Genomic DNA, 11,654 nt, shown 5'->3' with positions numbered 1-11,654 from the left:
CCACTGTTTCCTGCTGTAGTCATTCCCTCTCTGCAGCACTAATCCCCAACTGAGCCTCTAGTAAAGTAACTGCAACACCCACCATGAGTAAGCACTATAGCTGAGTGAAAATTTCCCTCAGCATTTGTTCCTTTGTGCATGACTAACCAGGATATAACTTAAGGTATTTTTCTTACCCTCTGTTTTTACAATGCAGATACATTCTAGTGGAAAAATTACTCTGGCCACTACCCTTAGCAGTAAAGACACACATGCTCCTTTCCTCTGCTCTGTCCTGAATGGAGAAGTTTCCAGCAGGTGCCTCGGATTATTTTGTCCTTGGAGCTGCATCCAGCTATGAACCAACAACTGACACAAGCACCATCACAACCACCAGCTTCTAAGCCAGTACTGCCTTCTGTCAGGAGGATCTTTCTACAGAAAAACTGCAAACGAGGTGCTCGGAGGGAGATTAGGGATCAGCTTCTCAAAATTGTTTAAGCACAGGTAGGAACTAAAGGGGTTAAAGGTCCCTAAGGTGGTTAAAGATGCAGATCCCTTTGGTAACACAAACATTAAGGACACCTAGATCTCTACTGAAACCACAGTGAGGCCACAGAAGCGTTCAGAAAGACACAATACCTTTTACCAACACAACACCATGTAACATAATGTTAATGTAGTAACAAAAAATAACATAGATGTCATTTCCACAGGAAGAAAAAAGATCTACCTTCTGTAATCTTGGCATCCAATAATGCTCAAACCCTTGCACAGAAAAGCAGTGTGATCTTTGTTACATGACCAAGAGCCTACAAACACTGGAACTCTGGAGATACAGAAAGTGCCATTTGCTGTAAAACTCTGCTGCATAATCAAAGCTTATGATAATGGGGTTTTTGTTTCTGTGGCTATAAAAAAAGCAGATTTAAAATGTGAACTGCACTCAGAAAACAATTTTCATTTTGTCAGGACTACAGATTTTGCTGTTTAATTCCATGTTCAATGCCCAGTTGCAGCCAAAGAGAAACATGCGCAGAGCAGTGAGCTGTATCTGTACTTTTCTGTATCTCCAGAAGCACCATTCTCTCCATTTATAACTAAACCCTCTAATATTTTCCCTCCTGTTCCTTGAGGCAGGGTTTGGAAAAGAAAGCCCCTAAGTGTGTCACCCAGAGTGGAGATGCCATGTCAGCAGCTGGCCAGCTGCAGTCAGGCCAGGTGGCAAACGACACCGAAATGCTGCCTCCAAACATCTCCCTCTATTCCAGGGAGCCTTTTCCTCACACCAGATAAAATTCTGGGCACAGAAAGGGCCTGGCTGAGGGAGGGAAGGAGAAATAATATGGGATTTCCAGTTTCTTTTTCAGTCACTATGAAAATATCCTTTGAAATAACAACCTTTAAGGTGAAAAAACATTTTTACTGCCCCAAGATGTGATTCTTACGGGTTTTTTTTCATTTTTAAAGCAGAACAGAACTCATGCATGCTTTGGTCATTTGTGAGCCCTGGCAGGTTTCAGAGAGGCTCAGAACTATGGGATATACTGTTTTATCTCTGTCTCTGGAAGCTTCTGAGAGCTGCAGGGGCCTCCCCTGTGCCCTCACACAGGGTCCAAGCACTGGAGTACCAGGGGCCTTGGAATTGTGGATGGTACAATTAAATCCAGTTGTCACATCCCAGAGCCACAAAGCCTGGCCATGTCACAGCTGAACAGGCTGAATAAAATCTGGGCTTCTCAGAGGACAGGGGACTTTGCTGTACAAGAACCAAAGCCTTAGCAGTGACTTTGTTTTTCTCCATGTCAGCCAGGAGCTGACCCAACCATTACCACAAATGACACTTATTCAATGTTGGTGGAGAAGGAAGTGTACCACCTACTGAGTCACCCATGCCACATCCTAACACCTGGCTGTGGCCTTGCTGGCCTTCCACTTCAACATGAATCTACCCTGAGTACAGATGCAGAAAAAGTCTACAATAAAACCTCAAACCACATGAGACCCTCCTGGATGGGAGGGTACACTGTGATCTCCCAAGGTCCATGGACTTCCAGAAGAAAACTGAAATTTATCTGCTTTGCTTTTGTCCAATTTCAGAGGTAACAACTGTGCATGTCACATCTCAAAGCAAGGTATAAAATTAAATCTCCTTGAAATCAGAAACAAAATCATGGGTAAAATTTACTTTTTCTTTTCAATTGTCTGCACAAAACTATGGCCAAATCTGGCAGGGTGTTAGAAGCCTAATCTACCCCTTACCTTAATCACCTCTGGAAGTTCATCCAAATCATTATCATTCTCACCAGAATTTAGAACATAAAATAGAGTGTTTTTTTAAAGCTAAGCTACAGAAGTTTCTTACACATTAAATTCTCGCCTGCTGGGCAATGAATCACTCGCCATGCACGGTACACCCCATAGTTGACAAACAAAGCAGTATTTGCCACCCTATTGCAAAACACAGTAGGGCTGTATTTTGGGAAATGATTCTGCACTAAATAAACATCACACAGTGCAGCACAATGCTACAAGAGTCACACAAACATGACACTACATCCTGTGGCTGGCTCTGAAACGAGTGTGATCCAGTCGCGCTCTTTTCCAGGGAACAGCAGCTCACAGGTGGGCTCACTCGCCTTTGCTTTGCTCACTCACACCACAACCCCTCTAACCCACAGGCAGGACGATCCAGCCCCCACCCTCCAGAGGCACTTTCTCCAAAATGCTGCCACATGGCTTCCCCAACAAAATCAGTGTTCACCTACCTAAAGCTGCATGTCCTTCTGGATCTTCCACCTGAAGAAATGAGGCAGCTCCCTGCTTGAGCTCGGGTCCCAAAACCATAAATGTGAAGTATGAGGGAAGGAACAGGTAAGCTCAGGAAGAAGGAGATATTTCTGTAATTAGCAACCTTTTAAAATCTGACTTGCTTGCCTCTTTTAAACTAATGTTTGCAATGTGTAATTCTGAAAAACCGTAACTGCTGGAACTTCTTAACTGCTGTGCTTCTTCATATACAGAATATCAAAGCATCACCCAGATTACACAGAGTATCAAGAGTATCACTGGTACATCACTGCACCTGAGACAACACTGACAGCTCCAAAAGAAGAATCACCTCACTTCATATGGCAAATAAAATTGCTACTAATGCTTCAATGAAAATAAACTCAAGTCCTCTGGGACATTCATTGAATTTCCCCATAACTTTCCAATTTTCTCAGAGAATAATTATTTTTATTGTCACTCCAACAGCTGTATTCTGAAATATAAATGTGGCAAGTTAAATTATTTGTTTGATTTCACAGAGCTCACCTTCTCAAAGTGCTCAAGACCCGGCTGGATGTGATCCTGAACAACCTGATCTAGTGGAAGGTGTTCCTGTCCATGGCAGGAGGGGTGGGATGAGATGATCTTTAAGGTCCTTCTCAACCTTTTTATGATTCTGCAGACCCTGCACGAGGAGCTCCTGCAAGGACCCATCCTTTCACACTCTGATTTCCAGCTCCTCAAACCATTTGGAGCAGAGATATGTACAGGCCCATGGCAAAGGGACAGAAAAATCACCTCACAGCCACCTTATCCTGCAAAAGGAACAGCAGCATCCATTCCCACACAGAGATGAAATGAAAATCTGCATCATACATCAAACCCAAGAATGGCAGAGCAGAGTCTGGCAAGGAGGAAAAGGTGAGATTACTTGGCAGGTTTTGTCTGAGGCACAGCAGGAGCCTCCAGGGCTGCATGCCGTGACTCTATGAGGCTGCTTAGGAAATCCACCTTCTACCTGCTAAATCAAAACACAAAAACTACAGCTCTCCCAGTTTTGTTTGTAACAGGAACGAGCTGCTTAAACATCACCTTTTTCTCCCTAGGTTATGGACTAACTTCAGTGTCTTTGGATGCAAAGCCAGAGCAGCCTGGCTTCAGGGGAACTAGTTCATGTTTCAGCCTGATGCCTCAGAGTGGATTCAAACTGAGGGGATGAGGCTATCACGTCAGCAGCACTCTTGCTTAATGTTTTGAGTCACATATTGTGTTAGTCACAAAACACAGTAATTGTCTTTCCATCGTTTTTACCTCACTGAGATGAATAACCTCTCTTATGGAGCAGGTTTTCCTAGGTGCTTTTGATTAGAAGCAAATGGGTCACCTTCCCAAAAGGCTACTGAGCAGATTAAAAACCCAACCAGAAGCCTCCACACACACACACATGACTCACAATGACCAAATAATCCTGCAGTGAAAAGAAAAGTATTGCTATTCACTTGTGAAAGGAATGTGGGCTGTCTCAGTCTGCAACTGCAGTCTGGAGCATCAGTGAGCAAACCTGTGGGTACAGCCCCACATTCCCTAGATGCAAATTGCTCCAGCTCCATCAAGACCCCTCCACTTGTTCCCCTGCTGTCCAGTAAATCGTACACAGGTCACCCTTCTCTTCCCACCTGGCTATTAATTCTTTTAACTAAAAAAAATCCCCCAAACTGAGACCCTTTTCATATGCAGCATCCACACCAAAATAACCTCCATGTTTTGGATTACAGCAATGAAAAGATGGGAGCAGCCAGACTTTGCTTCTGTCCTCAGGTCATTCTGCTGCAGTCTAGTGGCAGAGGGATCAGGGAGAAGGTTCCACACTCCAAGTGTGCTTTTGCTCTTCCCTTCCACTTCTGCAATATTAAGCCATCCAAAAAAACAGAGAGGGGGAAAGTCCAATTTGCACAGAATACCCCAAGCGTCCATAAGCAGGACACACTAGTACTCCTGGCACATCTCTTGCTTTTTAAATCATTTTTCAACTTTACAGCTTCGTGGTATAACAAAAACAGCTGCACAGGGTTGTCCTATATCCTTTTCTAATCTGTGCCTCCCTATTTGTGCCTTGCCACCCTGCTGCGTGCTGGTGAGCAGCTCCTCGACCCCTTCTCCTCACAGCACACCATGGGTTTACAGGTGCTGGTGAGAAAATCTCACAAATAAACACTAAATGCTTCAAGAAGTTGCCTTTTTTCCCCACATAACTTTTTCTATAAAAAAATAAGGCACCACATCCACACAGGTCCTAGGTCACCCCGCCATGTTTTACAGAGCCCCTGCACATAAGTATGCCCTGCTTGCTCATGTTCCTTGCACATATTTCTGCACTTTAGTCCAAATTTCCCATGTCTCTCTACTGCCCTTTTTTTTGGGAGGCTTTTCCTCACTATTTTCACCACAGAGGCTGGAGCCAGGTGGTGGAGGCAGCAACTGGGTGGGCCCTCAGCACCCTGAGAGGAGGGGAAGCACCCCAAGATTCCTGCTGGGCTGGCAGCAGGAGTGGACACAAATTCACCATTATTTCTTGGGAGGCTGAGATTAAACAAAAAAAAAAAAAAAAAAAGGGGGGGGGGAACTGGACTTTTTTACACCACAAGCACCTCCGTTCCAAGCCGCGGACACAAACCCAGCACCGACGAAAGTGGCGGGGAGCGAGTCAAACATGGCGGCCCTCCGTGAGGGGAGCCCGCCAAAACCCTCACCGTGAGGGCAAAGCGCCGGGGCCTCGTGGCTGCCTTGCCTCCCCCAAACCCCTCCCCAGACACCTTCCCCTCAGTCCCAAAGACCTCTCTCCACCAGAGACTTCTTCGGATATTAGGAAATAACGATGGGGACATTCGCCCGCCGTCGGAAAGGAGCGGAGCTACACCGGCTGGGTTTGCAATTGCACCGGGCTGCCGCGAGGGAAGGCGGGAAGCGGTTTCCCTCAGGGGCTGGAGGTAGCCAGAGGCAGCCCCGAGTAGACCTGGCCCAGGTTTTCCCTTTCCAGGGAAATAAATACTTGGTGTATTGCAGCACCATCTGCTGGTTCCTGTAGACGGGACACACAGGGATCTCCCAGCGGGGTGGAAAGGAATAGAGGAAAGTTGGGAGGGGGTTTTGAGTGGTTTCTTGCTCCCAACGGGGTGGAAAGGAATAGAAGAAAGTTGAGAGAGGGTTTTGAGTGGTTTCTTGCGCGTGGGTTTTTCCTGAAGATGAAGGCATTGAGGTGGCTCTAAATAAGCAGTATAAGAAACGCCTGCAAGGCATCACCACCCAGAGAGAAAGTGGGCAAATTAAACCCAAGTTTAGAGATTTTTTTTCTGAAGGAGTACAGTAGTCAAAGTCCAGGTTTTTTCCTCTTTCTCTGAAGCAGAGAGTGGTGAATCTGCAGAGCACCTGGGGAAGCATTTTCTGAGGTCACCAACTGGTTGTGGGTGCTTCTGTTTCTTCTGTATATCTAACTCGGGCTGCTTGCCCTTATGTTTTTGTTTGCATTTCATGAAGCCCTGAACCTCTGAGCCTGTGGTCCTGTGCTGTGGAGGTCCCGTGCTGCCACCCACCCGCAGCCACCATCACCTTGCTAAGCCCTTGCTGCCTTCCAGTGGTTCCTTTTTCCAGCCGGTTTCCTTCCTGGGCTTGATCCATCCCAACGCTGAAGTCATGTTGGTAAGCTTTATTGGAAGTTGTTCCTTGCTGGTAATTTACAGCCTGGTGAAGGCAAAAGGAAGAGGTTGGGATTTTTCCCCTTTCAGTGGTTGAGTTGAGATAATACAAATATGAAGAAATACATTGCTTTGAAATTATGTTATAAAGAGAGGAATGGTGCTCACCTCTTTTCCTTCTTTAAAATTCAAGTACGATACTAATTAAACCATGACTAAACAGAAGAATACTGGTCCACTCTATGGAGTATTTGAAAAGAAAAAAAAACTTCCCTTTACAGGGCCCAGCAAATGTCCAAGGTTCAAACAAAGTACGAGGTGCTAACGAAGGGAGCCTTGACAAACCTTGTTTTCCTGCACAGGGGCTCAGTACATAATGATTTCATTCAGCAGCTACTGTTCAAGCATGGAAAGTGTTGGTAAAGAAATCCCACAGAGATCAGACAACCATTTTCCTAACTTAAGCTTCCCCCTCCACTCCTCCCCCATTTGCCTTTCGGGCCTCTGCCAGTCATAACATAAATATTCATCAGCTGATATTTGCAGTAGCTGTGAAGTTATGAATGAGGCCAAACGCCTTTCCCTCCTGCCCCATCTGCAAAATGGCAGCTCCTGGTCTTAGCTCATGGTCAAACGACACTTTCCGAAATCCCCAAAGTGCACTTGCAGGCTTTTCAAATTCATTCGGGCTTTTAATGCGCAAAGCAGAAATGCTGTCTACCTAATATTTACCCTGGGATTACTGAAAAAAAAATTTATATATATTACTTTGCTGTGCTTTAAACTTTGCGATGCCTTGACGTAATAGACAGAAGTGTTGGCAGCTCAAAATGTTGGTTGGTTTATTTCAGGGGACATGACTGCTGCAGGTTTCCTTTCTGAATTGAATACCAGACACTTGAACCATTTGTTGTGCAGAAAAGAGAAATGGCTTTTATTCCTAATGCTGGTTTCTTAACCACCTGGGTGCTGTCAGAAGGAGCCACATGCACTGGAAAACACTTTCAATAAGACTCCTTTAAGCCCGTCTTAAACCCTGGATCCTGAAAAATGGAATCCCCACTGCCTGTCATACATGTTTTCTCTCTGCAGATTAGTGAGGGGCCGCTGCTTTAGAAATGTTCCATTTTCACAAAGCCTGGAATTATGCTCTCAAACCTGCTGTGGGTGAGCAATACAGCGAGATATCTGATGTAGCTACACCAGCAAAGTCAAAAGCAGAGATGTCAGAGAAATAAGGTGACAGAGTAGAACTTTAACGAGTCTAATTCAGCAAGGTATCAACACTGGCTCATAGAGGATTAAAACTCCTAAATGCCTGGAGCCATTGGGAAGTCCTAGTGAAGAGGCTCAACACCATTTGGGATCAGGAAACTGGAACACCTTTTTGTGGCTTGGGCTGCACAAATCAGTCATGCAAAGCATCCTGTTTTGTCTTATTCTCATAGATTCAGCCATAAATTTAAAAAAAATTACCACCAAAAACATCATCTTCTTAAAGGAAGGTGATAGACTAGGAAGTTTAAAGATGTTGCAATCACCCCATTTCATTTTGACCATGAAAAACCAGAACATTTCAAATCAACAAATCTCCAATATCTTTTAGCCAAAATAGAGGATATCTTCTAAAAACAATTGTATTTCATTTAAAGACTACAAAGTACAATTTACCACATCCCTTGAGAATATTCCAACACTCATAATCCTTATTGCTAAAAAAAAAAATGCTTTGTTTTAAATACCTACAACTTTCAGTCACAACACTCTGTATGTTCTTTTTTGAGATGAAAGAGCCTCAAAATCATCTCACTTGCACCTCCAAACCAAGACCAAGTACTCACTCCATCTTTTTACTGATCTGTGTACACTTCTTGAAATATTTGCAATATTTGCTGCAGAGGTTTTGGGTCCTGCATGGCAAAAAGGTTTCACCTCTGGGAAATCAGACACAGGTTCCCCACCAGGACATCAGTGAACTCCAAAAAGTCATGGTCAGAGAAGGAAAACTTATAAGGCAGATGTTGAATACACACCTTAGCGTGGCTCCTCTGCTCCCACATACAGCTGGGAGCTGCTTGGGCTGTGCACTTTACACACATTACACATGAGATCAACAGGCAGCCCCTTAGCCAGACACGTGTGCAAAGTTTTGTTGCACAGATGGAAATCACATGCTGGAGTGGACTTAGGATCATGCATTCCCATGTATTAATATTTCTAGACATATTGCTTTTCCTGTGTTAATAACCAAAAAGCTTCTCAGAGGCAACAAAAATCCTCCAAGGTAAATTACCCAGTGCACAAATTCAGAATGGAATGATTGTGCTACAGCCACAGCTCTAGAAATCACGGCAGCAGCCACAGTGTTGGCTGAGACACACTCTGTGTTGCAGCCAACATCTTTGCTCATCACACAGTTCTGAAGATTTCCAAACACATCAGTAAACAGCAACACAAATTAATAAATGAGCTGGGGGGCTGGATGTGCTCTACAGTTCCTTGTTCTTTGGGTGTGCTCTACATACTCCATAATAACTTGACAATATGGTCCCATCCATATCAGAGCAATAATGGAAAAATGACTGAGAATTAAATGGAATAATTTTCTTTATCTTTTTATCTTTATGGTAAAAGGGCCTTTCTGCAATAGATCAAGAGTATGGTTTTATGCTTGCAGAGGGGACATGTACACTGAAACCCAACAGACTTGAAACAGATAAAAAACAGAGCACACAGATGGTTGAGCTGTCTGGGTTGATGCTCATTAGCATGCCAGCGAATTATTTCGGTTGGGTGTGGTTTTGTAGTCTGTTATGCAGCAGTTACAAACCTACACATAACTACTTGCAAGTGTCAGTCCCTAGACTAACAGGAGGACTGTCAGTGATGCCAGGAGGTCTTGCCAGTGTCTCGGGCACCACTGAACACCCAGAACATAAACTGGAGCTGGAGCTATCAGAGATGTCTCAGCCGGCTAGCAGGGAGCACACAAAAAGCAAAGGTTGGGAGATCTAATCTGTTTAAGGTATTGTTTATGGATAAATAACACAGAGAGTAAAGTACAGAGATCATAATCTGTTTGGGTTATTTATATATATTAAAGTGTGCATGTCATGTACTGGGACTGTTCATCCTTCCATTTACAAAAGATGGATTGAGTGAAGCTCTGAGCAACCTGGTCTAGTGGAAGTTGCCCCTGCCCATGGCAGGAAGGTAGGAACTAGATGAGCTTTAAGGTCCCTTTCAACCCAAGCATTCTATGATTCAGCACCAACTCTGTAACAGGGCAAGTTTGTATGGGAAATACCAGTAGCATTTAAAAGGCCACTGCACAGCCTTTGCCCAGCTAAGAACAATCACCACAGCAGCCTTGCCACAGAACTCGCTGCTTTCCTCCAGCTGTGGCCTCAGAATTCCTGATAAAAGCAACCATCAAGCACCTCACATGACAGCTGCAAGTCCTACCAATTCAAATACTATGAACTTTTTGGGTTTCCCACAAAACTTCTAGTGAAAGGTATGAAAACATTGGTGTCTCTTGGGAAGGCAGGGAGAACTGAGCCTGTAGGTTCACTGGAAGGTCTTTGCCAGTCTCCTCTTTAGATTCCTTACCGTGGCTGTGGATGGGGTATGGGAACCAGGGACTGGGTTTCTGTGCCACAAGACTCAGTGCTTTCTCTGCTGACATAAAGTGCTGCTGAAGAACCACAGGCCACCAAAGTCCCACCTAAGCAGGTCCCTTGTCCCATCTGGCAAACCTTCAACTTTAATACTGGGTAGGGGGCTCTTGGAAAATGAAAATGAGCTCTTACCTTCTCACCAAAACACCCCAGCAACACTCACACCTCTCCATACCTCATGTCCAACTCTTTCCAAAGGACAAAGGCTCTGCCCAGAAATCTCACCCATCCTTCTCCTCCCAGGTTCCCTGTGATCCCATCCAAGGACGTTTCTGCTGTGGGCACGGCAGAAAACACGCAGCATGCAGTGAGGTGTCACAGCCAAGAGATGGGTGCTGCAACCCCCAGTCCTGCAGCCACACATGAGGAGCTGTGAAACAAACTCTCCAGCAGGCAGTGAGGAAATGAGGTGGATTAGTGCCAACTCTTTAATTGCAGATATATTCTGTTGGTCACAGTCTCAGGAAAGCACAAGTTCCCTTTTCCTAAAATACATTTCTCTGTTTGTAACTCTTTCAAAGAACTTGCCAGTGGAGTTTCTTTTATGACAGGCACTTCTTTAATTCTTCCAGGTTCTTGGGTAGAGACATAGGCTTGCCAAAGGGAATTTTTACTACATTCAGTAATTTTTGCTGCTCTTAACTAACTAATGGGAAGGCTTCAGACATGTCAGTGACAATTTGCATTAAAATTATAACAAAGACCTGCAGGACTCCCTTCCTGCACTCTTCAGCCTCTTTCTCTTTGATAGAATATGTGTACAGACCCAGAGGAAAGAAGCTTAGATATGGGAGATGATCCTGCTGTTTGAATTCTCATCTCTGATCAGCATTCAGGATCTGTTAGGAAGATTGTTCAAATCACAGCCATGCTAGGTGTCTGGGTCTGGTAACAGAACATGCTGAACTAATTTGCTAACCATAGAGTAGAGACCTGCACAACACCCATCCTGAATTTGTGCAACAGCTGAGTTTATGCTGTGTCACCTTATTGTAGGGTCTTCACACCTTCCTTTGAAGTCTTGGTGACTGCTCTCAAAAATGAGACTCACCTCACATGAAATAAACCTTATGGTGAATACCTGCTTTGCAGGAACCTGTTTAATGACAACTAAGTGTTTAAAATCCACTACCTTCAGTTCTCCTAAACCACCTCTGCTGTTTGCCTGTGGACCTTCCCCTGGTTGCTGAGTATTTGTGGTGTATGTTGCCCAACCCAGAGTTACCTGCCTTAGGGAGAACAGCAAATTTAGGGAGGGGAAAGTTAAGGGACTTAGCTGGGTGAATCAGTTGATTTCTTTCCCCATTTTAGAGAGAGACTTTCTCTACCTCTGCCTGTCAATTTACCCTTCTGACTCTGTTGAGCAGTGACTGCTGCCTGCAGAAAAGCATCTCTGCAGAGCAGAGCGCTGCCTTAACCTTGACTGGAACCTACAGCTACTGCTGTCATAGAGTAATAACCAATATTAATCACTGTCAGTCTGGTTATATGGATGTCTTCCCTTTGGCTGAATATCCATCTGTATGCACCT

The sequence above is a fragment of the Ammospiza caudacuta genome, chromosome 3, assembly GCF_027887145.1.
Source record: "Ammospiza caudacuta isolate bAmmCau1 chromosome 3, bAmmCau1.pri, whole genome shotgun sequence".
NCBI lineage: Eukaryota > Metazoa > Chordata > Aves > Passeriformes > Passerellidae > Ammospiza > Ammospiza caudacuta.
The sequence above is the reverse complement of the archived record's forward strand: the minus strand, read 5'-3'. Positions refer to the sequence as shown.